We start from the raw sequence: 22,460 nt of genomic DNA on the forward strand, positions 1-22,460 counted from the left end.
GTGTGTGTGTGTGTGTGTGTGTGTGTGTGTGTGTGTGTGTGTGTGTGTAGATGTACATGTCATGGCATGTGTGTGGAGTTCATAGGGTAACTTTGTGAAGTTATTTTTCTCCACCCTTTTATGTGGGTTCTGGGTACCGAACTCAGGGTTCTAGGCTTGTGTGGTGAATGCCTTTAACTATCTCTCTGGCCCAGGATAACTGATGGGGGCTGAGTTATTCCATCAGACAGCAGAAGAAAGATGTGTTTGTACAAGCTGATTTAGAGCTTAACACTATTGGCGTTCTAGAGCATATTTGTTCAGCTTCTAGCATCCCTGCCCTCTGCCTCAGATGTGATCACCAAATGTCTATAGACATAGCCAGACATCCGCTGGGGGTCAGAACGTGGCCGAGAGTCATCAGTCCGTATATTTATACTAGGAAGGAGAGCTCCTCAATAATTGCTTTTATTCTGTCAGTTGGCAGTAAGATAAAATAATCAAGTGGGAGTCTGAGGGGCAAGGAGTAAGAATTTTGAAGAAAGAGAAGCCATTACTGGTCTCTGAGTCAGAAGCAGCAATGGTAAATCACAATGCTTACTTTTTTCCTGGTCCTGAGAAAGCATCATACATGGAAGGAAAAGTAGCTTGTTTGTCAGAGGGCTAAGAAAGGAGGCGTTTTCTGTGAACAACTGTCAAGAGGTCAGATTTTCTGGTATCAGATTAAGAGTATAAAGATCTCAGTGAAAGAATTTGGGAGGAGAGGGGAAGTGGACAGCTGGACATAACTAAGACTGTGTTCAGTACAGTCTGAATTGCCCCATGTAAATTGCTGATAGGAGCCAATACAGCACAGGCATATGGGATAGCCTAGTCCTCAGAGTCCCAGGGAAGAGTGAGCAGCTGTCAGATTTGTGACTCTTGGAGAGGAGGAACCCCTTACCCTCCCCATTGTCATAGCAAATATGAATGGCTACTCTCCATTTTCAGTAAAATACTTTGAGTATAGAGAAAGACCTTCCATGCTTGTGTATTATCTTCTCTTCAATCTTGTTGACAGGTTCCTTTATTCATTTGAAAATATGTAAGTTTCTTTTAAATTTTTATTTGTTTATTCTTCTCAAATATATTACATCTCAATCACAATTCCCCTTCCTTCTTGCAGGCAGGGTTTTTTGTTGGACCACTGGCTCCCCAATAAATGACATAGAGACTTATTAATTATAAATGCTCAGTCAATAGCTTAGACTTGTTACTAACTAGCTCTTACAAATTAAATTAACTCATTTCTTATCTACGTTCTACACATGGTTCAGCACCTTTCTTTAACATGGCATGTTCATATTCCTTCTCTCCAAGTCTTCTGGGGACTCCACCTTCCATCTTCCCAGCATTCTTTCTGTCTGGCTCTCCTGTCTATCTTTTCCTGCCTAGCTATTGGCCAGTTAGTTCTTTATTAAGCCGAGAGCAACACATCTTCACAGTGACAAAAGGACTATTCCACAGCACCCTCCTCTCTTCCTAGTTCCTCTCCCTACCCCCTCTCTCCCAGATCCACTCATTTTTCATTTCCCTTTAGAAAAAAGCAGGCCTTCCAGGGATATCAACCAAACATGGCATAAGTTACAATAAGACTAGGCACATACCCTCATATCAAGGCTGGACAAGGCAACCCAGTAGGAGAAAAAGGGTCACAGAAGAGCCAGAGATAGCCCCCAGTCCCACTGTTAGGAGCCCCACATGAACACCAAGCTACACAATGATCACACATATGCAGAGGACCCAGCTCAGACCCATGCAGGCTCCATCATTGGTACTCCTGTCGCTGTGAGACCCTAGGAGCCCTGCTCAATTGATTCTGCAAGCCATGTTCTTGTGGTGTTCCTGACCCCCCTGGCTCCTACAATCCTTCCTCCCATCTACTGTGGGGTTCCCAGAGCTCCACCTAATAACATTTAACAGTTTCTTATTTTTGTAGTTAAGTAAATTATACCACTTGTAAGTAAGTTTCATACTTTCCACATACCCAATGCTAGCTGAGGCTTCCTGTGTGGCATCCACTCCTGGGACCCTCTGCAGTGCCCAGTGGAGTCTCACTTCTAAGGAGCAGATATTTTATTCAGCATGCCTGAGGTGCTCTGCTGGTATGTGAGGTGTTTGTTAACTGAGCAAACTTTCCTCCTAATAAAGGGGGAAAAGTCCAGCAAATTCAAGAAAACGTAGAAGCCATCAACTGTCGGCTAGCTGAGAGTATATAGTTCTACAGATTGCTTCTAATCAGGCAGCCAAGATGGCCACTTGTCTGTGTGCAATTCCTCAGGACTTCCCTTAAAGCTCAGACCATTTATGTGGGAAAGATTGTCATGTATCTGCAGCTCCTGCCTTCTAGCCAGGCCCAAATCTCTTTCAAATCTTTGAGATTACTTCCTTTTGTTCTAACTAAAAGTAAAATTAATATTATTTTTCTGTCAGCTCTCTTCCACGTGATAGTTTTATACAAGGAAGAATGACACATGTCAAAACAAGATAATGCCACCAAATTTTAGTTTTATGATTCTCTCTTGTGAAACTTCATGTAAGGCTATCCCAAAATGTTTTGCTTCTGTATTTATCAACCTTGCTTTGAAGCCCATAGCCACACAGGCAGCCAATAAATCAGAAACACAGAAACTACCCTATTAGATTCTTTTGAGCAAAGACAAATTACCCATCAATATATAAAATTTCTATTATCTGAAGATGGTAGGAATTAATACATTTTATTTACACATGAAATTGCATGTTGGGTACTATGAAAAATACAGAATTGAGGGCTAGAAAGATGGCTCTGTGGCCTGCTGTTCCAGAGGACCCAGATTTGATTCCCAGCACACATGTGGCGGCTGCTTAACAACTGCTTGTATCTCCAGTTCCAGGGAATCCGATGCCTTCTTTTTGCTTCGGCAGGCTCTGCATGCATGCGGTGCACAGACATACATGCAGGCAAATCACCCAAATAAATAAAATAAAAACAAATCTTAAAAACAGAAAAACACAGGATTCCTTTTGTTCTGTATTGACAGTTATCAAACTTTCTGTGAGAGACTGGACAGCATATATATTAGGCTTTGATGGCAGCACGGTCTCTGTAACAATTACTCAATGTTTTTGTTGTATTAGGAAAGCAGTTTTAGGTGGTAATATAAGTGCATGAGTAGAGCTGTGACTCATGAATACTTCATTTACAAAAATAGGTAGTGGCTAGCTTGGGAATGTGGGCAGTGGATTCCCAATCTCTGCTAAACAGTGAAGATCCTCAGACAAGGTTAGAGAACAGATATACTGCCAATGATGCCAGAGACTGCACCAGGGCACATCTGGTCTGCTAGAGTGGAGGTCTGTGGGAGACAGTCCATATTTTGCCCCAGAGAAGGGACCTTAAAAACAGAATGAAAACTTAATAGTAGGAAGGCAGGAGACAGGGGCAGGTTGCAGGGGTTGGATTCCCATCTGATTTCCTTGATGCTATGAGAACCCTGCTGCTAATTACAGCATCCCAGAACTATCCTCAGTCTCGCTCTTTCCCCAAGAGTGATGGGTGACGGTTAGCACAAAAGTGTGTTGTGTCTAGTCAATGTTTCCCAAGGGAGTATCCCAAAGCAACCATCCCAGGAGAATTTGAGCGTGACAGATTCTTTTCATTTGTGATTGCCTGAGGGCCTGGGAGTAACCTGCTCACAGTCACTGCCAACCTTTCCATCACCATGGCACAAACAGAGCAGTTTTTGCCTGTGTTCTTCAGGTCAAAAGAGAAAGGAGAGCACATATTGGCTTCTGCCATGGAAAAGGTCTTAGGACACAGCCAGGAGGTTGAGGCAAGGGAAGACATCCTCCAGAACTCGGTGTTGTAACAGGACAAGGGCTACTTAAGTTCTTCATCTTTCTAAGCCTGGGCCCTTGGGTTATAAAGGCTGCCATGGGCTGAAACCATTTATGGGATGACTGAACTGGTCCTTATTGGGTAATGACAAGAACTGCTTGGGAAATCTTTTTTTCTTTTATGTTCCTCAGAACAGAGTGAGAAAGAAATCTGTGAGGTCAATTGTCATTTAGACATTCATTCTCAGGAGTTTGGAGATCCAGGTCAGTCTCTCGGCTAGCACTTGTTCCCACTCCATTTTGCCCATCAAGAGTCCTCTCTGTCCTGGGGACCTATGTGGTACTGGTAATCCACACTGCCATTTGTATACTGTGGGAATGTTTAGCTTAGCTGCTTTAAAAAAACAAAAAAAAAGTCAGGCCTGGGGAATACAACATTGATGAAATCAGACTATGTGCAAGGACTCCGTGCTTTTGCCTACATCATGTCAATGTGTTCTCCCCCCTGAGCAGATAATAGCCCCTTGGCATCAGAGATTTCTTTCATCCTTCCTTTGAACCTGCCTGGTAGATACTGCAGAGCTGAGGATTTAGTTCAAGAAATCATTGCTAAGTCTGTCACATGTGTGGTTAATAAACTCCCTCCCAGGCAGGCATAGTCCTGAGCTAGAGTGACTCTCTGAGGCAGTCAGTGTGGTGCTCCAAGGTCCGCTCAAAAGCCCTCAGAACTCCCTGCTCATCTCTTGTCTCACATGAGAGAGACCAGGATGTATGAACTTGACATATGGTTTTCACACTGCTCTGAAATTCGTATATGAAAGGGTTTGGGCAAAATATGAGCACATTGATATCTGAGTGCCACGAGCTTTTATCTCTGAGACTTCACAGTTTAGCCCTTCAACGGGGAAGTACAACCATGTTAGCACAGAGCCACGGCCCCGCAGAAAGTCTAAGAATAAGGAAGGCTTCCTTTCAGTGTCTCCCCGCCGTCAGTGAGTGAAGAGCACTGTGACAGCAGCTTGGGGCCCATCAGAGCCCAGCAGCTCCTGCCTTCCACCCAGCCCTCACCCCCACAGTGAGCTCCAACTTTCTTTTCTTTCTTTCTTTCTTTCTTTCTTTCTTTCTTTCTTTCTTTCTTTCTTTCTTTCTTTCTTTCTTTCTTTCTTTCTTTCTTTCTCTCTCTCTCTCTCTCTCTCTCTTTTCTTTCTTTCTTTCTTTCTTTCTTTCTTTCTTTCTTTCTTTCTTTCTTTCTTTCTTTCTTTCTTTCTTCCTTCCTTCCTTCCTTCCTTCCTTCCTTCCTTCCTTCCTTCCTTTCTTTCTTTCTTTCTTTCTTTCTTTCTTTTTTTGATAACAACAAAGTTTATTAAATAAATGTAAAACTATTTTTTAAATCTTAAAAACAAGCAAATGGAGAAGGGCGAATATGCCATAGTGGATCTGTATGTACAGAAAGGTAAACATCGAATGTGAGGAAGAGAACAATTCTCAAAACCGAACGGATGATTTGTTTCAAGAAATGAATTTGTATAAAATTGCCCACAGAAATGTTAACATAGGACTGCTGTATTTTTGGAATTTAGCGACTACTAACCTCTCCCTGATCCCCTGCTTCTACCTCCCTAGTGTAATACGCACAGGGGGGAGGGGGGCAGCCTCTACCAACTGAGCCACAACCTAGCCCAGGTTTACTAGACTTTTATACATAGCAGTCATTGTCATAATAAAAATGTCGAGCTATTTTCATTTTAGAAAACAAAACTAACTATAAAGCATTAGTATCTTTATTATGGCATAATGCAGTACTTTATACAGTAACTCATTTGAATGTAAAAACATTTTATGTACAACTGCAGGAGAAATAATACACAGACAGCTTGAACATAAAAATGGTCTATAATTCAAAAATCCATCCAAGTTTCTTAAGGGAAGATGGCTGGTCACCTACCACATGGGTTTATTGCAAAGGACCTCACTGAAGCAGCCCCCCACCCCCCGCGCACGAAGAGGAAAATTATTCCTTAGATTCTGTAATGTTTCACCGGTTCCTTGACGATTTATTTAACGCTTCTGTCTTTTTACATCCTTTGAAAAGCATGACGACATTCTTCTTTTACTCTTACGTTGAGACTGCCAAGTAGCACACACGAGCGAGTGGCAGAGCCCTGGGCTAGTGCCTGGACAAGGGCCGAGGGCTTCCCTCCGCTGTCTGTAGCTACACACTACCTCAGCCACAGCAACCCTTCTCCCAGCTCTCCCTTTGATGACCTTTGGGGATTAAAGTCATCCCCCCCAAAAGGAGCTAATTTTTCAGGAGAGATTCCCAAGCCGGGCACATCAGATTTGTTGTTCTGTGCATATATTCTTCCCTTCCCTCTTCTTGGCTGACGTAAGAGCAACACCCAGCACTTGCTGAGCGATGCCAGGAGCTGCCAGGGCCTCAGCTCAATTCCCAGCACCTCCCGTGCCCCCCATCTCTTTGACCAGCAAGCCGCGTCATGGAAACATGCTGTTGGTTAACTGGTACACAGAGAATTTACAGTGCTCTGATCTCGTTCCAGTTTTAGTCAGAATCCCAACAGGAATTTATGTTTTTGCACAAGGTAGTTGGACACATTGACTTTTAAGTGTAAAGTGCAGACTAAACATAGGGAAATCGTGAAGGAAATTTTGTTTCGTGTGTATGTTCCGTTTTATTTTTCATTAATAATAAGGCAATTGTTTAATTTTATGACATTTCTTGATATTGATTATGTGGTTTTAGCCCTATCAAATATATTTTAAAACAAAATTTAAAGGTACTAAAATTTTCATTGTGTACATTCATTGTACATAGTATCATTGTAGAGAGGACAATTTTTATCACATGAGTTCATTAGGATGTTAAGTACACTCCCTCCTGTATCTCCCCCTTTTTTTCTCTTCCCCCTCTCGTTAGCCCTGTGTTCCCATCGACACCCACTTGATACCATATAGACATGCATGATTTTATATATCTTCATAAAATCTAAATGGCGCTGTAGAGACAGAGACAGCTCAATAGTTAAAAGCATTTGCTGTTCTTCCAGAGGACCTGAATTTGGTTCCAGTACACTAGGTGATTTACAACCACCAGCAAGGGATTTGACATCCTCTTCTGGGCTCCATGGGTACCCATATACATGCATCATACATTCACATAAATAAAATAAAATTTAAATCCTAAACTCTAGGAACCAAAAATAAGAGAAAGCATACATTGGACTCTGAGACTGGCTTGTTTAATGTGATAATCTACGGGTGTATCCATTCCCTTGCAAATTATGTAGCTTCTTTCTTCTGGGTAGCTGAAAAAATCCATTGTATAGCACATTTCTTTTATCCATTCCTTTGTGAAATGTGAAATGTGCTGCAACACACATCAATATGCAGGTGTCTCTACGATACGTAGGCTTGGACCGTTGTTTATCTTCCTCTTGGCTTCATGACTGCACCTGAGTCTGCTGATATTTACGGTCTGTGCTGTGCAGCTGCCAAATGTAGTTTTTAACGACGTCTCTCATTCTTGTTACCAATACAGACTCAGAAGTCAGATGTTGGGGTGAAAACCTGCTAGGTCAGAGTAGCTGAGAAGCTGACTTTCTTTTTTCGGCAGGAGACCCAGCAAGAGAAGCTTCTCTCCACTCATCCCAAACCAAACAAAAAAAAGACTGAAAATCTCTAAGTCCCTCCCTACTCCTTCCTGTACGTTTTGTTGTCTGTATTCCTGAGTCTTCCATACTCTCTATGGCTAATAGCTGGCTCTGCCCCCTGATCCAAGGTTAATTTAACTGACATAGTCTCGAAGTTTCAGTGTGTAAAATGTCGCGCAACTTTGGACTCCTTTGGGTAAATACTTAGGACTGATGTAGCTGGGTGGTATAAAAGAGAAGCCTCTGCACTGACTTCCATAGTGGCTGAGCTAGTTTACACTTCCACCACCAGTGTATGCACTATTTACGGCGTATAGGGATACATTGTTTAGTGCATAGGCTAGCCAGTATTGCTTTCTTAGTAACTGTAATTCTGACTGGAAGAGATCTGTCATTGTGATTTGTTGTGGGATATTACTTTAATTATGTAAAGATGTGTTACATTTGTTTATGTTGCAGAATATTACTTTAACTATGTAAAGGTGTGTTACATTTGTTCATGCTGCATTTGTTTAATGATGTAAAGATGTGATGTCTTGCCTGCCTAAGGCACCTGATTGGTCTAATAAATAGCTGAATGGCCAATAGCTAGGCAGTAGAGGGATAGGCAGGGCTGGCTGAAGAGAGAATAAGGAGAGGAGAGAGAAGAAGAGAATGAGGGAGAAAGAGAGGGAGATATCTAGGACCAGCCAGTTGCCATCCAGCCAGAAACAGAGTAGGACATGCAGAGTGAAAGAAATGTAAAAAGCCCTGAAGCAAAATGTAGATGAAGAGGAACAGGTTAAATTATGTTCTAAGAGCTAGCAAGAAAGGAGCCTAAACTAAGGCTGAACATTCATAATTAATAATACATCTCCGTGTCATGATTTAGGAGCTGGTTGGTGACCCAAAAGAAAGCTTGCTATAGTGGTTTTAGTTGCATCTCTCTAATGACTGATGAAGTTAAATGTGTGGTTTTTTTCAGGCTTAGTGGCCATTTTATCCTTTTGAAAATTGTCTGTTCATTTCATTAATCCATTTACAGATTAGGTTATTTGAGTTCTTGTTTAGTTTTTTTGGGTTCTTTGTTTATTCTCTATATTAATTATTAGTCAGAAGTACAGCTACTAAAGATTTTCTTGCATTCTGTGGGTGGTTTCTTTACTTGGTTAACTGTTTGCTTTGCTCTGCAAAAGCTTTGTAATTTTACAAGGCCTATTTACTAACTGTCTTTATTTCCTGAGCTATTGATGTCCTCTTCAGAATGTTTTTGCCTCTTTCTTGAAGTCTTTTCCCCATTTTTTCTCTCTCTATTACCATTGAGTTTTAAGCCTTACATTAAAGTGTCTGATAAATTTAGAGTTTACTTTGGTAGACAGAGAGAGATAAGTACCTTATATCTCTGTCTTCCAAGTGTAGGGATCCAGTTTTCCTAGCACCATTTGTTGCAAAGGCTATCTTTTCTTCAATTCTTTGTCAAAATCTGGTGGCTGAGCTGGGTATGGTGGTTTATGCCTTTAATCCTAACACTCATAAAGCATAGGCAGGTATGAGACCAGCCTGGTCTACATTGTTAGTTCAGCTAGGAATACATAGTGAGGTCATGCATGAAGACAAAATCAGGCAACTGTACTGTGTAGACTTATCTCTGGATCCTCTTATTACATTTTATGATCTAGGTGTTTGTATTTATGCCATACTATGCTGTTTTTTTCACTATATCTCTATAGTATAATTTAGAATCAGGAATATTATTATTTTTGCTCAAGACTGCTTTGACTATCTGGTTTTTAATTTTTGTGTGCTTCCACATGAATTTTAATTTTTTTATTATTTGGAAGAATGACATTAAAATTTTGATGGGAATTACGTTATAGATTGATTTTGGGATGGGATTTTATAACATTATTATTCTAAGAATGGGAAGTCCTTCCATCTTGTAATATCTTCAATTTTTTTCTTAAATGTTTTAAAGTTTTAATTTCATAAAGTTCTTCACTTCCTTGGTAGGTTATTACAAAGTTTCTTTCTTCTTTTAAAGGAAATTTTAATGTTTTTGTTTCTTTGATTTCTACACTAGAATGTTTATTACAGTATATATTATTTTAATTTCTATTACTAATTATATTGGCATACCATGTATTATTGGGTATGTTGGCAAACACATAATGATTTCTTCGTGTTAGTATTATATCTTGTCACTTTGTTGAAAGTGTTTATCATATTTAATATTTTTCTGGTAGACCTTAACATCTCTTATCTATAGAATGATATCGCCAGCAAATAGAATACTTGACTTCTGCCTTTGACCTCCTTCTCTTGTCTTACTGCTTTAGCTAAGACTTCTAGTGCTGTCCTGAATAAGAGTGGAGAAAATAGACACCCTTGTTTCTTATTTTAGTGGAAATGCTATGAGTTTTCCCCATTTAGTATATAATCTTGTCTATAGACTTTATTATGTTGAAATATGCTCATGAAATAAATTTAAAAGATTAATAATATGGTAAGATCTACATACAAAAATTAAATTATATGGTAGCGAAATAAAACTGGAAAGGCACTTTCATGCAGTTATAGGCAAATGGGTCACTGGAATAAAATAGTAAATGTACAAACAGGTCCAATTATACTTATATAAGCTTAATATGTAATTGTGCTGACTAGTTGTTGGTGAACTTGACACAAGCTAGAGTCATTAGGGAAGAAGGGACCTCAGTTGAGAAAATGCCTACCAAATTGATATGTAGGCAAGCCTATGGGACATTTTCTTGATTAGTGATTGATGTGGGAGGGCTCAGCTCACTGTGGCTGGTACTACCCCTGGGCTGATGATGGTCCTGGATGCTGTAAGAAAGCAGGCTGAATGAGGCATTGGGAGCAAGCCAGTAAGCATCACGTCTCCACAAACTCTGCTCCTGCCTCCAGGTTCCTGTCCTGACTTCCCTGGATGATGGACTAAAAGCCATAAGCTAAAATAAACCCTTCCCATCCCAAATTGATATTGTTGGTCATGGTGTTTAACTACAGCAATAAAAAACCTAAATAAGACAGTAATAAGGGTACAATTCCATTTCAGTAGAAAATTCATAGACAGTATTTCATGACTAGTACTAGTATTTCATGGCTGTTTGTTTAAATAAAAAGATTTGATATTTCTCTCTATATATTTTTCAAAAGTTATTTTGATTACCTGCATATATGTATGTGTACCACAGGTATTCAGTGTCCATGGAGGCTAGAGAGGGCATCTGATCCCCTGGAACTGGAGTTACAGATAGACCATTGTGAGCCACCATGTGGGTGCTGGGGTCAAAGCCTGGGTCCTCTGCAAGAGCACTTAAGCCTAAGTGCTCTTGATCACTGATCCATCTCTCCAGCACCATTTTTCTACGTTGGCCATTTTTGGTTGCACCTCATTTTTTTGGTGTAGATCTAAGTTTCCATTTGGAATAATTTTTCTCCTGCCAGAAGAACTTTTAATATTTTTGTTATAAAAGTTCTGTTAATGATGAATTCACTCCTCTTTTGTTTTCCTGGGGGGAAAAAGTTATTTCATCCTAGTTTTGACATGACAACAGACAGGAATTAAACTAGGTTATTGTATAATTCCCTCCAGCCTGCTGTCCTCAGTAGGTCATAGCACAGGCAGTGTAACTCAAACAGAGGCCACAGGCATCCCCCAGTTGAAGCCGAGGAGGATCAGAGTGTCTGGAGTACTTAAGCCAAAGCCCAGTGAAGGAGTGTTGTGGGTGGATTCTAGAAGCACAGAAAGGAGTCCTTGAGTCTTCAGCAGAGTAATGATCAGCACATGCATTTGAAGAAACAACTTAAGGAAGTTCACAGTAAGAGTGGAAACAGTTCACTGTGTCTATAAGTCAGAATGGAAAATCTTGGAGTTCATTGGGCACTATGGGACAGTACCCAACAGCCAATTGTATGCGTAAGTAGAGCACTGGGAGATGGTTCAAAACAGAAGGCATTTGAATAAATCATGGCTGAAAAGCTTTCAGACTTGAAAAATTGTAAACCTGTAGATCCAAACAGCCAGCAAACTCCAAGCATATAAAATACAAAAAATATCTAAGGCATTCTAAATGTTCAGAACCAGTGATAAGAAATTGTTAAAAGTGGACAGAAAAGAAGATGTATCAGATACAAAAGAAAAAATAATAACAGAATCTTCTCCTTAAAACCAAAATGGTGGAGAGAGGTTGCTGAAGAACTCAAAGAACACACTGTGGTAAGTGAGAACCCATGCTGATGTGAGTAGCCAATCAACAAATAAATCATGGGCTTGATTTTGAGAACACTTGAGCAACATTCTAACAACAATGACCAATTTTCCCTTCTTGTTCTTCAAAATTTGATATCAGTTAAATAAACTGTGAGAAACAGAGATCAGTATTAGGTTTACTACTGATGAAGTTGATTAGAGAATTGGAGACTCCCTTAGATCTCTGATTAAATTAAGAGTAACCGTGAACCTCTGAGTGAGACAATCTACTTGAACAGTAACATATATACCTCTCCTTGGTCCTGTCACAGGGCTGGAGGCTGACAGGGTCTAAAGTGAATATGAGCCCAGATAGACTGAGCTGAGCAAAATGTTCTCAACTCATTTTCCTGAACTTACCAATCTGATAATTAACTCTTCCCATGGAGAAGTAAGTGGACAATACAAATCTGAAAGTGATGAGGTATCCCTTCCTCCATGGAAAGTGGAATCATGGGGGAATTATGCTCTCTCCAGTAACAATCAGCACAATTATTTAAAAATATGAACATGGAGTAGATACTAATTTGTAGCCAAGACCTTGGGAATGCTCACTTTGGGCTGCTCTAAAGCAGCCCACGGGTCAGGGATGTAGGTCTAAGCAGTTTAAATAGCGGTTTATATATTGTTTGATCTGAGAGTTCCAGTCAAGGCTGTATTTGGGGAACTTGACTGACAGCTGATGTACTTTTGACAAGTGACTGAATCTTGAGGGCTCTAGTCTTATCAATGAATTAATCTGTTGATGGATTCATAAAATGACGGCATTAATGAAATGTGATGGAGGGTAGGAGGGGGGGCTGGGCAGGTCCCCGTGTATGAGTGTGTGTATGGGGTGGGGACCTTGAAGAATTCTATCTTGCCCCTCACCCTTTGTCCTTTCTGTTTTCCTGTCCACCATGAATGAGCAGCTCTACCTCATCATCTGCTCCCTGCCATGATGCTCAGGCTGACTCAGGCTGACAGCAATGGATCCAGCCCACCAGGGGCTGATGTCTCTGAAACCCTGAGCCGAGAGAAATATTTTTTCTTTGAAGTTGTTACTTTAGGGATTGTCACAGCGATGAGAAACTAACACAGAAAATGACATCAGTGTAGGAAGTCACCACTGAAGTGAGACAGAATCAAAGGAAGATAATGGCAGGAAGTTCTTGGATAGCCCTTCTGTAGGCGGAGCCAACCCAGTAGCCTGGCCTCCCTCAGGCACCTTCTGGGGGGTTTCAGCAGTTGGAAACTGATGAGTCCTGAAGGCACAGGGATAGGGCCCTGATAGGGTATATTCAAGAAATTTTATAGAACTTTTGCTGTCTATAAGTGAGAATCTAATTGCAAGCCCTTACCTGCCTGGACTGGCAGAATATTTAACTCCACTCATCATTGGTCTTGTCTGTGGTAGGTTGGGCCATGGTTCCAGAAGATTCTTTTTTTTTTTTTTTTTTTTTTTTTTAAATTAGAGACAAGCCACCTTATGCTTTTCATTGACTGACAATTCTTCCCTGTCTGTATACAGAAACTCAATCCCTCAGACAGTTCCTTCAGGAACAAGTTTTCCTCTTCTCCTCCAGCCAGCCCCGGTGGGTTCACCTTTTCAGGCTCTGGCGCTAGGACGGGAAGTAAGACGTGGGGAACAAAGGATTCTTGCTAAGCAGATGGGTTGGTGAGCCCTGGCCATCTTTGCATCATTGTTCCAATCATAAGGGCTTTTTAGTGTCTGGAAGTTTAGCCACAGCTGGGACCTTAAGCCCAAAACTGTGTCTCTTGGGGCACAGTTTGCTTCCCTTTCCCCAACTTTTCTCAGGGCACCGATCAGTTGTTAGAACCTGGAAAGTTTCATCCTCTCTGCTTCTGGGTTATGGAGCTATCCCTAGAGGATTTCTAATGATGCCCCATCATTCTTAATCCTAACCATCATACCTTCTGTTAGTCCAGATTTACATAAAGGAAAGCCAAGAAGAATAGCTGACTTGAGTCCCTCCTCCGAGGTCCTCTGAAGCAAAGGCTAACAGAAGGCTATATACCTCCTATAGCTTGGAGGCAAGAGAAAAAAATATCAAAAGAATAAAACATAAATTAACAACTCAACGGGAATCTGCAGTGAAACCAGAATGAACCAAAACATGTTAGCTGCATGTTATATCCATTCTTCACGCGGCTGTTAATCCCTCTAACCACTGGAATGCCATCCTTCTGCCGAGCAAACCACAAACCCAGTGCAAACTGCATGACACCAGGTAGCTAGGCAAAGGCCACTACGCTGCCATGTAAACAGAACCTTGCTAAGAATCAAGGTAGTCCCACATAATTAAAAAGTCAGGACTTGAATTAATTAATTCAAAGGTCACCGAAGAGCAAGCTCATTAGCTAGAGTACACGTTTCCTGGTTATAAAATCGATCTCTGTCTCTATTTCCTCTTTTGTTCTAAAGCTTTAAAAAAAAAATAAACGCAGTATAAAACTGATCCTTTGAAGATACAGTTGTGTGATTTTAAATACATATATCTTTGTGTAAAAACCACATTTTGAATACAAACTGTTCTATTATCCACAATTCTTGATGCTGCCATTTGGACCCCTGATCATCCCTAACCATCAAGACCCAGTGCAAGGAGGTGCTGCCCCTTTCTGTAGCCTTGACTCAGACAGATTATCATACAAATGGCATCAAATAGCGTCTGGATTTTTGAGATGGTCTCTTAGTCAGCACCCTTGGAAAGGCATCTCTACTATGTGCATCAATAGTTGATTCTTTCTCATGGTTGAGCCATCCCACTTCATGGGAGAAGTGCATTGCGTTTGCTTGTTTACCCACTGAAGGATGCTTGAGTTGTTTGCAAGTTTTGGAATTGGAGTAGGGTCACAACAAACATTTCTACAAATGCATTTCCATTTCTCTAGGATAAACATCTAGATTTAGGATTGCTCGATCGTATGGTAAGAGTCTATCTTCACATGTAACCAGAAAATGGTTTTCCAGTGTAGCCATTCCATTTTGTATCATCAAACACTGTCATCTGTTTTTTTTTCACATCTTCACCAACACTCGATATTGCCAGGCTGTTGAATTCCTCTGCTAGGTGCATGGTGACATCTCACGTGGTTTTATACTGTCTCTGTCACTAATGCTACCACCTGCCTGGCTGTTTATTTCGCTTCCCTTTTCCCTTCAGTTTTCAGATGATAACTCTAGATATGTGTATGTACCTTGTGGGTGTTTGTATTTGTTTTGCTAGATGTTTTCTATGATTTTGATTTGTGGTTAGTGTCATTAATTTTAGAAAAATTTTAGCCATTATTCTTTGAAGAATTTCATCTATCCTGTTCTGTTCTCTTCTTTGAGGAGTTCCAAATCCATTACTGGTGATTATTTTGTCTTCTCAGAATGTGCCCTGAGGGGGAAAAACATATCTTTTGCCATATATGTAAGTGTGAATATGTGCATGTGTCTGAATGATTTAACAACAAAAGATACTTAAGTAGTGTTTTTAATGCTTGGAGACTGGCATTTGTCTTTTGTATTCCAGGCTTGAGTGTGGGGTATCACAGGCCTAGGGAGGAGCTGGGCTGAGTAACCCAGGGTGCAACACAGGCTTTGGGTTTCTTCAATGATTCCCTACGTTTGAGGATGTGGTCACTACTCTTCCAGAAGATTTCTGCTCTTTCTCCCTAGAGAGAAATTTCCACAAACATATTTTCTCTATTTTGCACTATTTTACTTTGTCCTTTGTACTGTTTCTTTGAGACTCTCATGTATGTGCATGCTTTGTCTTGATCATACCAGCCCCACCCCCCCTCTGCCGCCGCTCCCATTCTTCCCATATGCCCCTCCCAACGTCGTTTCTTCTTCCATGGTCTACTGACACGGATGTCCGCTACTGTGTGGGTGATGACCGTGTTGCTCTCAGATTTCCGCTGTAGCTTCAGTCTCAGGCAGGGCTTGGGAGCCTGGGTCCTGGGGCTGTGGCTCTCACAAGTGCACCTGTTTTCAGAAGCCTTGGTCATCGTAGAGCATGGCCCTGCCTTTCCTTGCAGGTGGGGCATTAACAATGCTGCTCCCTTCTCACTGGTAGATCTCATTGAAGGTACTAACACCCCCCCCCCGCCCCCATGATGAAAACCCTTCCATGTAGAACACAGGAAGATGGATCTGGGGGTTTCTGCAATGTCCCTGGTGTTCTCTGGACAAAAGCTTTCTCGGGATTTCCCCTGATTTTTCAGTGTCTGGTGGGGTTTACAGAGTGACGCTCCCCGAAAAGAAGGCTTTAGACTCCTGCCCTCCCGTCTGTGGGCAGTAGGAGCTTCACACTCTCACTGAGATGCTCCAGCCTTTAACTCTTAAAACTCGAGTGAAATCTTAGCACTGGATTTGCACTTGGCACCATTTGCCTAGGTGTGGCTGCCCCGGCCCCGGCCCCGGCCCGAGCCCCGGCCCGAGCCCCGCCCCCGCCCCCCCCCTCCCCATATATGTAGCTTGTTTCTCTTTATTTTTGGATAGATGTTTGCCTTGTGAATCCGGGTGTCAGAAAGTTCAGAAAATGTTGCTAGCCTGCTTTTTTGCTGCAATTTTTCCTGTTATATATATATGACCACTGTGCCTTTTCCTTTAGAGACAGAAGAGAAATGCGCACTCTTCTTTGAGAGTTTATGTTTCTAAGCTGGGATTCTCTGTATTGTATTTTCCTTGTCTGGGCTCATGCTTCTCGGTGTCAGGGCCTTTAGTTAGCTCCATTTCTCCCTCAGTTACTTTGCAATTTCCACAGCTGTGGTTTAGATGTAGTCGACTCCCCGACACCCATGTGGTGGACGTTGGGTCCTCGGGAGGTAGGACCCGTGGAGGTATTAGGTTGTGGAGAATGCTGCAGCAGGAGCTGGAGCAGTTCTTCCCGGACCCTGGTTAATGCTTACAGAATTGATCCACATCCACCTAGCCTCTCATGCTTCCTACCTACCCGTGAATTCTTATTCCCCATGTATTCCTTTTCTATGCCAGCATCTACCGTGAAGTCCTTGCCAGAAGTAAATAACCCGAGCAGAGAGGAACCCCCTCCCCCACTAATTCTCTTTATAAAGTTAGCTTGCTTCCAATCTTTTGTCAATGTAATGTACAGCATATTAACACTCCTACTTCCTCCTCTCTGGTTTTCCTTTGCTTTCTTGTTTATTTCCTTGAATGTGTTTCGTTTGCTTGGTTAATTGACTGTGTTCATGTCCCTGCTAGTTATGTCGTCGGCGAGTTACTCAAGCACCACGAAGGAAGGAAGCAGCTTTTCCATGAAGACTCCTGGCGCACACCAGAAGGAGCCTAGTCCCCAGTGGCAGACAGGTTCCTGATACTCTTCTAGCTGTGAGAGGAGGAAGAGGTGTTGACTATTTCTCAGCACAGCCAGAATGCAGATGGCGTCTTCACTCAGCAGGGGGTTGCAGATGGAAGGCAAAACCCAAGTGCCACCTCTCTCCTCACATCCATGCACGCTTCACTGTTACTAGACACACACACACACACACACACACACACACACACACACACACACACACACACACACACACACACCAGACATTGTCCTGCGTTTCCCTGGCAAAGTAAGGAGCAAAAACAAACTCACTCTCCTCCCCTTTAAGATATAAAATATCCACATTGATTTCCTCTAACTGCAATGTGTATAGGAACACTGCAGAAAGAAAAAAATCCAACGAAACAAACATGTAGCCAAGGTCTGTTTTCTTTTTTCTCCCCCTCCTCCAGATCAGAGCACCATGGTTTAGGTTTTGTTGTACACTCCCCAGTAGTTTTTCTATTTGTATGCAGAAGGGCACGTGCCTTCGTTTCTAAAATGTCAGGCTAATACACTTGACTAGTGTGAAGACACGGTCAATGGAGGCTGCTTTCTTCCTCTCCGCATCTCCGGGCTTGCTGCTGAGAGGGCTGCAGTGAGAGGCAGCTAGCCAGAGAAAGCTGCAGCAGCTTTAAATGACAGTGTGTGTGAAAGCCGCAAAGAGGAATTGTAAAACGGCTGTGTGTTGGGTGTGTGTGTGTGGGAGGGGGGGAGGTGTGCACTCTCATGTTTAGAAACATGGGACCCTTTCATGGCTTAACCCTGTCAGCAGGGGCCAGGGTCGGGGCGGCGAGGCCGGAGTGTGTAGGAGCAGGAGCATCCCTTTGTCTGCAGGTCTGGCCTTCACACTTCACAGGAAGAGCCCCAGCTCTTTCCAGCTGCTGCCTCTTTGCTAAAAGGTCATTTTGTCCTTGTTTCTCTCACAGTGGTTCTGGTTCCCCTGACAGGAGGAGTGCTGGTCTTAGCTTTGATCTGCAAGCCCAGGACTCCTGAGGGAGCCCAGACCTTCCGAGTAAATGTGCATTTGTGTCATGCCTGCTGGATAAGGAGGGTGCTGGCTGGACTTTTGATGTCAGCACTCCACTTGGAGCGACTGTGTTCTCCACTGACGACTGCAGGGGTGGGGTGGGGGGCTCCCAGTTCTGTGCCTTTACCAAATGTTCTTCCCTTTCAGCGAATGGCTTCGTGCTGGTGAGAGCCGGCAGCAACCAGAAGCTGCGAGCTGATGGTCCTTTAAGTCAGTCTCTCCTAACATTAACAGCAGCCAGGGACTTGCCTGACTGAGAATGCAGACCTTGGATTATGCCCAAGATTTAGCCAAACAAAGCTCTCACTTATCTACAAGAGGAAGATGGATTCCGTTGGAGTCGCCTATGAGAGAAAAGCAGACCAATCTTGGATACGTCTGTAAGGTCAGCTCAGAGACTGTGCTGACCCCACCCTGTCCCTGCCACACTGGTCTCCATACCTGGCCTCTCTGCTCAGTTATGCTGACTCTTAACGTGACTAATAATTAAGAGTGTTGATTCTGTGTGGGGTGGTGCCTGGATTCCAGCCTTCCTTCCATCTGGTAAGCTTCCCTCTGAGCCAGAGCTCCTGCTGACTGGGGAAAGAAAGAAGCCTTACCAGTGTTGATTAATCCTCCCCTCTGACTGAGCAAGGCCTTGGACCCCACAGGGATTGGCTCAGTCTGTGTGCGCCCAAAGGATGACTGGGAACAATTCGTGTTGCCCGTGTTTGAGCCAGTGCCAGGCCGCAGGCTCCGGGCCAAGTGCACCTTTTCCTAGACACCGAGGAGCATTGCAACCAACCCAACGTAGTATTTGCAATCCAGGGAAATGTACAGGGGTAGGCACTGCAGCAATTCAATGCTTTTCCTATTTCTTGCTGTTAATTTAGTATGAACTCACATATTTGCTCAAGGAACATTTAATTTTGTGCCAGAGAATTCGCGGAGGCCTGAGAGCAGAGCAGTTGGGATGTGCACACAGTTCGAGCAGTGGAGTTGATGGACGGGTCATAAAGATGTAGCTGAGGAATCCCCAGGCCTGTGGTGGGAAGGGAAGTCTAGGATCAGAATCACAATCAGCAAGTGGGAATGGAGAGTGAGCCTGGGGCAGGATCAGCAGACGTTACAGATGAGGCCAAGCCTTTGAGGAACCATTCATTCGCTTACTATTTCCTGATCTATTTAACAAATACTACGGAATGGAGATTCCATTTTCTGTGAGGTGCCAGGACAGAAGGGTGCCCTACTCTTCAGCCGAGTCATGTGCCCACATCCTAATCTGTAGGACCTGTGAAGAGTTCTTTCTGTGTCCAAAAAATGTGATTTAGGTAGGTTTCTTCACAGGAGGAGTCTATCTGGTGGACCCTAAATATAATGGTATGCATCCAAAAGAGGCAGAGGGAGCTTGGAGACAGACACGGCAAGGAGGCGGCAATGTGAAGACGGAGGCAGACTGCATTTTGGTCAAATGTTCCCTTCACATTGTTGTGGCTGTCATCTCATATTTATGGGTGGGTGGCTGAGACTTGTGGGAATAAGGACATTCTCTCAGTTTGGATTGAGAAGAAGAGGCAGTGTATCAGGGTGTGTTCTCGCTTGCTTGCTGTCGTTCTGATAAGACATGGACCAAAAGCCCACCCTGGAGGAAAGGGTTTATTTGGTTGTCCTGTCCTGCTTTTAGTCTATCATCGCGGTGAAGCCGAGGGAAGAGCTCAGGGAGGAGCAGGGGCAGAGACCATGGGGGAGCACTGCTCACCAGCTTGCTCTCTGTTCTTGTTCAGCTAGCTTCCGTATACAGTCCAGGCCCACTTCCCCCAGTGATGGCACCACCCCACAGTGGGCTGGGCCCTCCTGCATCAATTAGCAACCAAGAAAACACCCCATAGACATGCCCACAGGCCAATCTGATGGAGTCAACCCCTCAATTGAGGTTATTTCTTCCCAGGTGTGAGGTTGACAACGGAAGCTAACTGTGACCAGGGGTCTCAGGAAGGCAAAGGGGTCGTTGCTTGCATCTATTACTTATCCACTATGAACTGGGGTGATGGTGTTAGTGGGGTTCTGCTTGTCATTGTCACTCGGCTCTGGAGGGCTAGAATGACCCTGGAAACTGAGGCATGGAAATAGAGAATGAGACCCACTCAGGACTTGCCGCTCTCTACCCAGTGACCCACAGCATCTTCTTACCGTCCCCTAGAACACTGGTGACAGAGCTGGGCATACTGGAAATGGCCGAGAAGTGGAGGAGAGCAACCAGAACATTTGGTGAACACCACGGACTTTGCCGTAGACAGAGAACTCTACTCCAACTGGATGCTGCTAATGGCCTTGTATCAGTGGCAGGGAATGAAGGTGTTTCAGGGTCTGTGTCAAGGTCCTGTGGTCGACATGCCTACTTTCTTCTTCTTGTGCAGCCCACTGCTGGTTCCTCTGCAGGGGCTCAGGAAGAGGCACGAAGGTAGATGTTACCACTTCTGCTGTACAAAGAACATTCAGTGGGCTGCTGTAGGATGGTCTGTATGTCAAATGCTCTGATTGGTCAATAAATAAAACACTGATTGGCCCGTGGCCAGGCAGGAAGTATAGGTGGGACTAACAGAGAGGAGAATTGAGAGAATTCTGGCAAGTGGAAGGCGGAGGAGAGAGACACTGCCAGCCACCGCCATGACAAGCAGCATGTGAAGATGCTGGTAAGCCACGAGCCACGTGGCAAGGTATAGATTTGTCGAAATGGATTAATTTAAGCTATAAGAACAGTTAGCAAGAAACCTGCCATGGCCATACAGTTTGAAGCAATATAAGTCTCTGTGTTTACTTGGTTGGGTCTGAGCGGCTGTGGGACTGGCGGGTGACAGAGATTTGTCCTGACTGTGGGCCAGGAAGGAAAACTCTAGCTACAGTGGGCCATTTTGGACTAACTGGATGAGGTTAAGAACAATCTGAAAGTGCTCTGCATAAAAACTCACCAAGTTTGGCTATGTTGAACAGAGGCTTAGGGCAGGGTGAGGTCATCCAGAGAATAATACCACAAGAACATGGCCACATTGGGCTGGGAGTGGAGGCTGTGGGCCTAGCTCAGACCTGAGAGCAACCCAGGGTTCTGCAGACAGTGGGAGAGCCTGTTCTCCTGTGCTATTCTCCGCCCATGACTCCTCACATTACCCCAGAAGTCCTGTTCCCTGGACTGAGCTCACATCAGTCACTTGGGATATTTTGGGTTCCTCTGTGTGTTCAAACCTGGGACCAAAACATACCTCATTCATGACAGCCAGCTCCAGCAGAACTGGGGTGTGAAAGCTGCTTAGCTGGGTTTCCAGCTCCAGTGGTGCCGGGGTAGAAATGCCACACAGCCTGCAGCAGGGATTTGGGCTAGCCTAGATTATCAGAGCTCTGCTGTGAGCAGAGAGACTTGCAGATCGGCGCCCTTGGAACGCGAGGAGGCCAAAGCTCATGCCATCGTGCTCCAGCGGCCACCGTAGCTGTTGTCTCCACAGATGTCTGAGCCTACTGTCCTCTGGGCTGCCTGTGCTTCCCGCGTCCCTGGGTGGGGTGCAGCTGCAGAAGAGCATTCTCTTCCACACTGCCGCTGAGCCAGTTCCTTCAGCCTGGCGACAGGCCACCTGTCTTATCTTTCCTCATTCCTAAAGGACGGTTGCTCAAAGTGGCGTCTGCCATGGCTGGGGGTGTGTAGGTTGGGGCAGGGGAAGGGAGGGAGTTGGCACACACAGAATATGTTTGGGGTGCTTTTCATCATCTCAATGGTGTTCTGAACACGAAAAGAAATATTTAAGTTTCCAAGATGTGTAAAACAACAACAACAACAACAACAAAAACCCAAACAAGTATGCATGTGAAACCACTCATATTCCCATTAACACACCAGTCCTAGTCATCTGGAGAGAAATCACAAAAACTCCTGGCAGGCCTTATCCCCCATGGAGGCCTGAATCTGACCAATCAGTTGAACTCAGTTTACCCACAGCTGGGGTTTCTTGTCCCCGCCCAGTTTCCCTTCCATCTCCTATTTGTGCAGTATCTATTTCCTCTAGGAGGCAAACAGCTGTTGACCAGATCCTCAAGTTGGGGCTGTATCTCTTCACTGGCCCTCAGCAGCTGGGGTAGAAGGGGTGGGAGGTGGGGTTGGTGATGCTTGCCCAGGTAAACTGGGACCTTACTGCTTATACCTTCTGTGAGTAGGAAGGCTCCAATTATACATGTCTGCTTTTAGTCTCTAGAGTGCTGGAGCCAGTCTTTGCCTCATCAGGCCTGTGGACTAACGGGATGTCCTTCCCTTCTCAGCAGAGGCAAGCCATTGCAGATAACATCTGTTGGTGTGTGATTCTGCTCACTTGCATCTTTATAGC

At 43.7% G+C, this 22,460-nt stretch overlaps 1 non-coding gene across 1 annotated transcript; it reads right to left on the reverse strand.

Annotated features, from left to right (window-relative positions):
• Positions 1 to 13,274: 13,274 nt before the first annotated feature.
• LOC121827734 (small nucleolar RNA SNORD22) lies at positions 13,275 to 13,392 on the reverse strand. The gene has a single exon (XR_006070039.1). It is a non-coding gene; the product is annotated as a small nucleolar RNA SNORD22 (small nucleolar RNA).
• Positions 13,393 to 22,460: the final 9,068 nt, after the last annotated feature.

This window comes from Peromyscus maniculatus, chromosome 2 (genome assembly GCF_049852395.1).
Source record: "Peromyscus maniculatus bairdii isolate BWxNUB_F1_BW_parent chromosome 2, HU_Pman_BW_mat_3.1, whole genome shotgun sequence".
In the NCBI taxonomy this organism is placed as follows: Eukaryota; Metazoa; Chordata; class Mammalia; order Rodentia; family Cricetidae; genus Peromyscus; species Peromyscus maniculatus.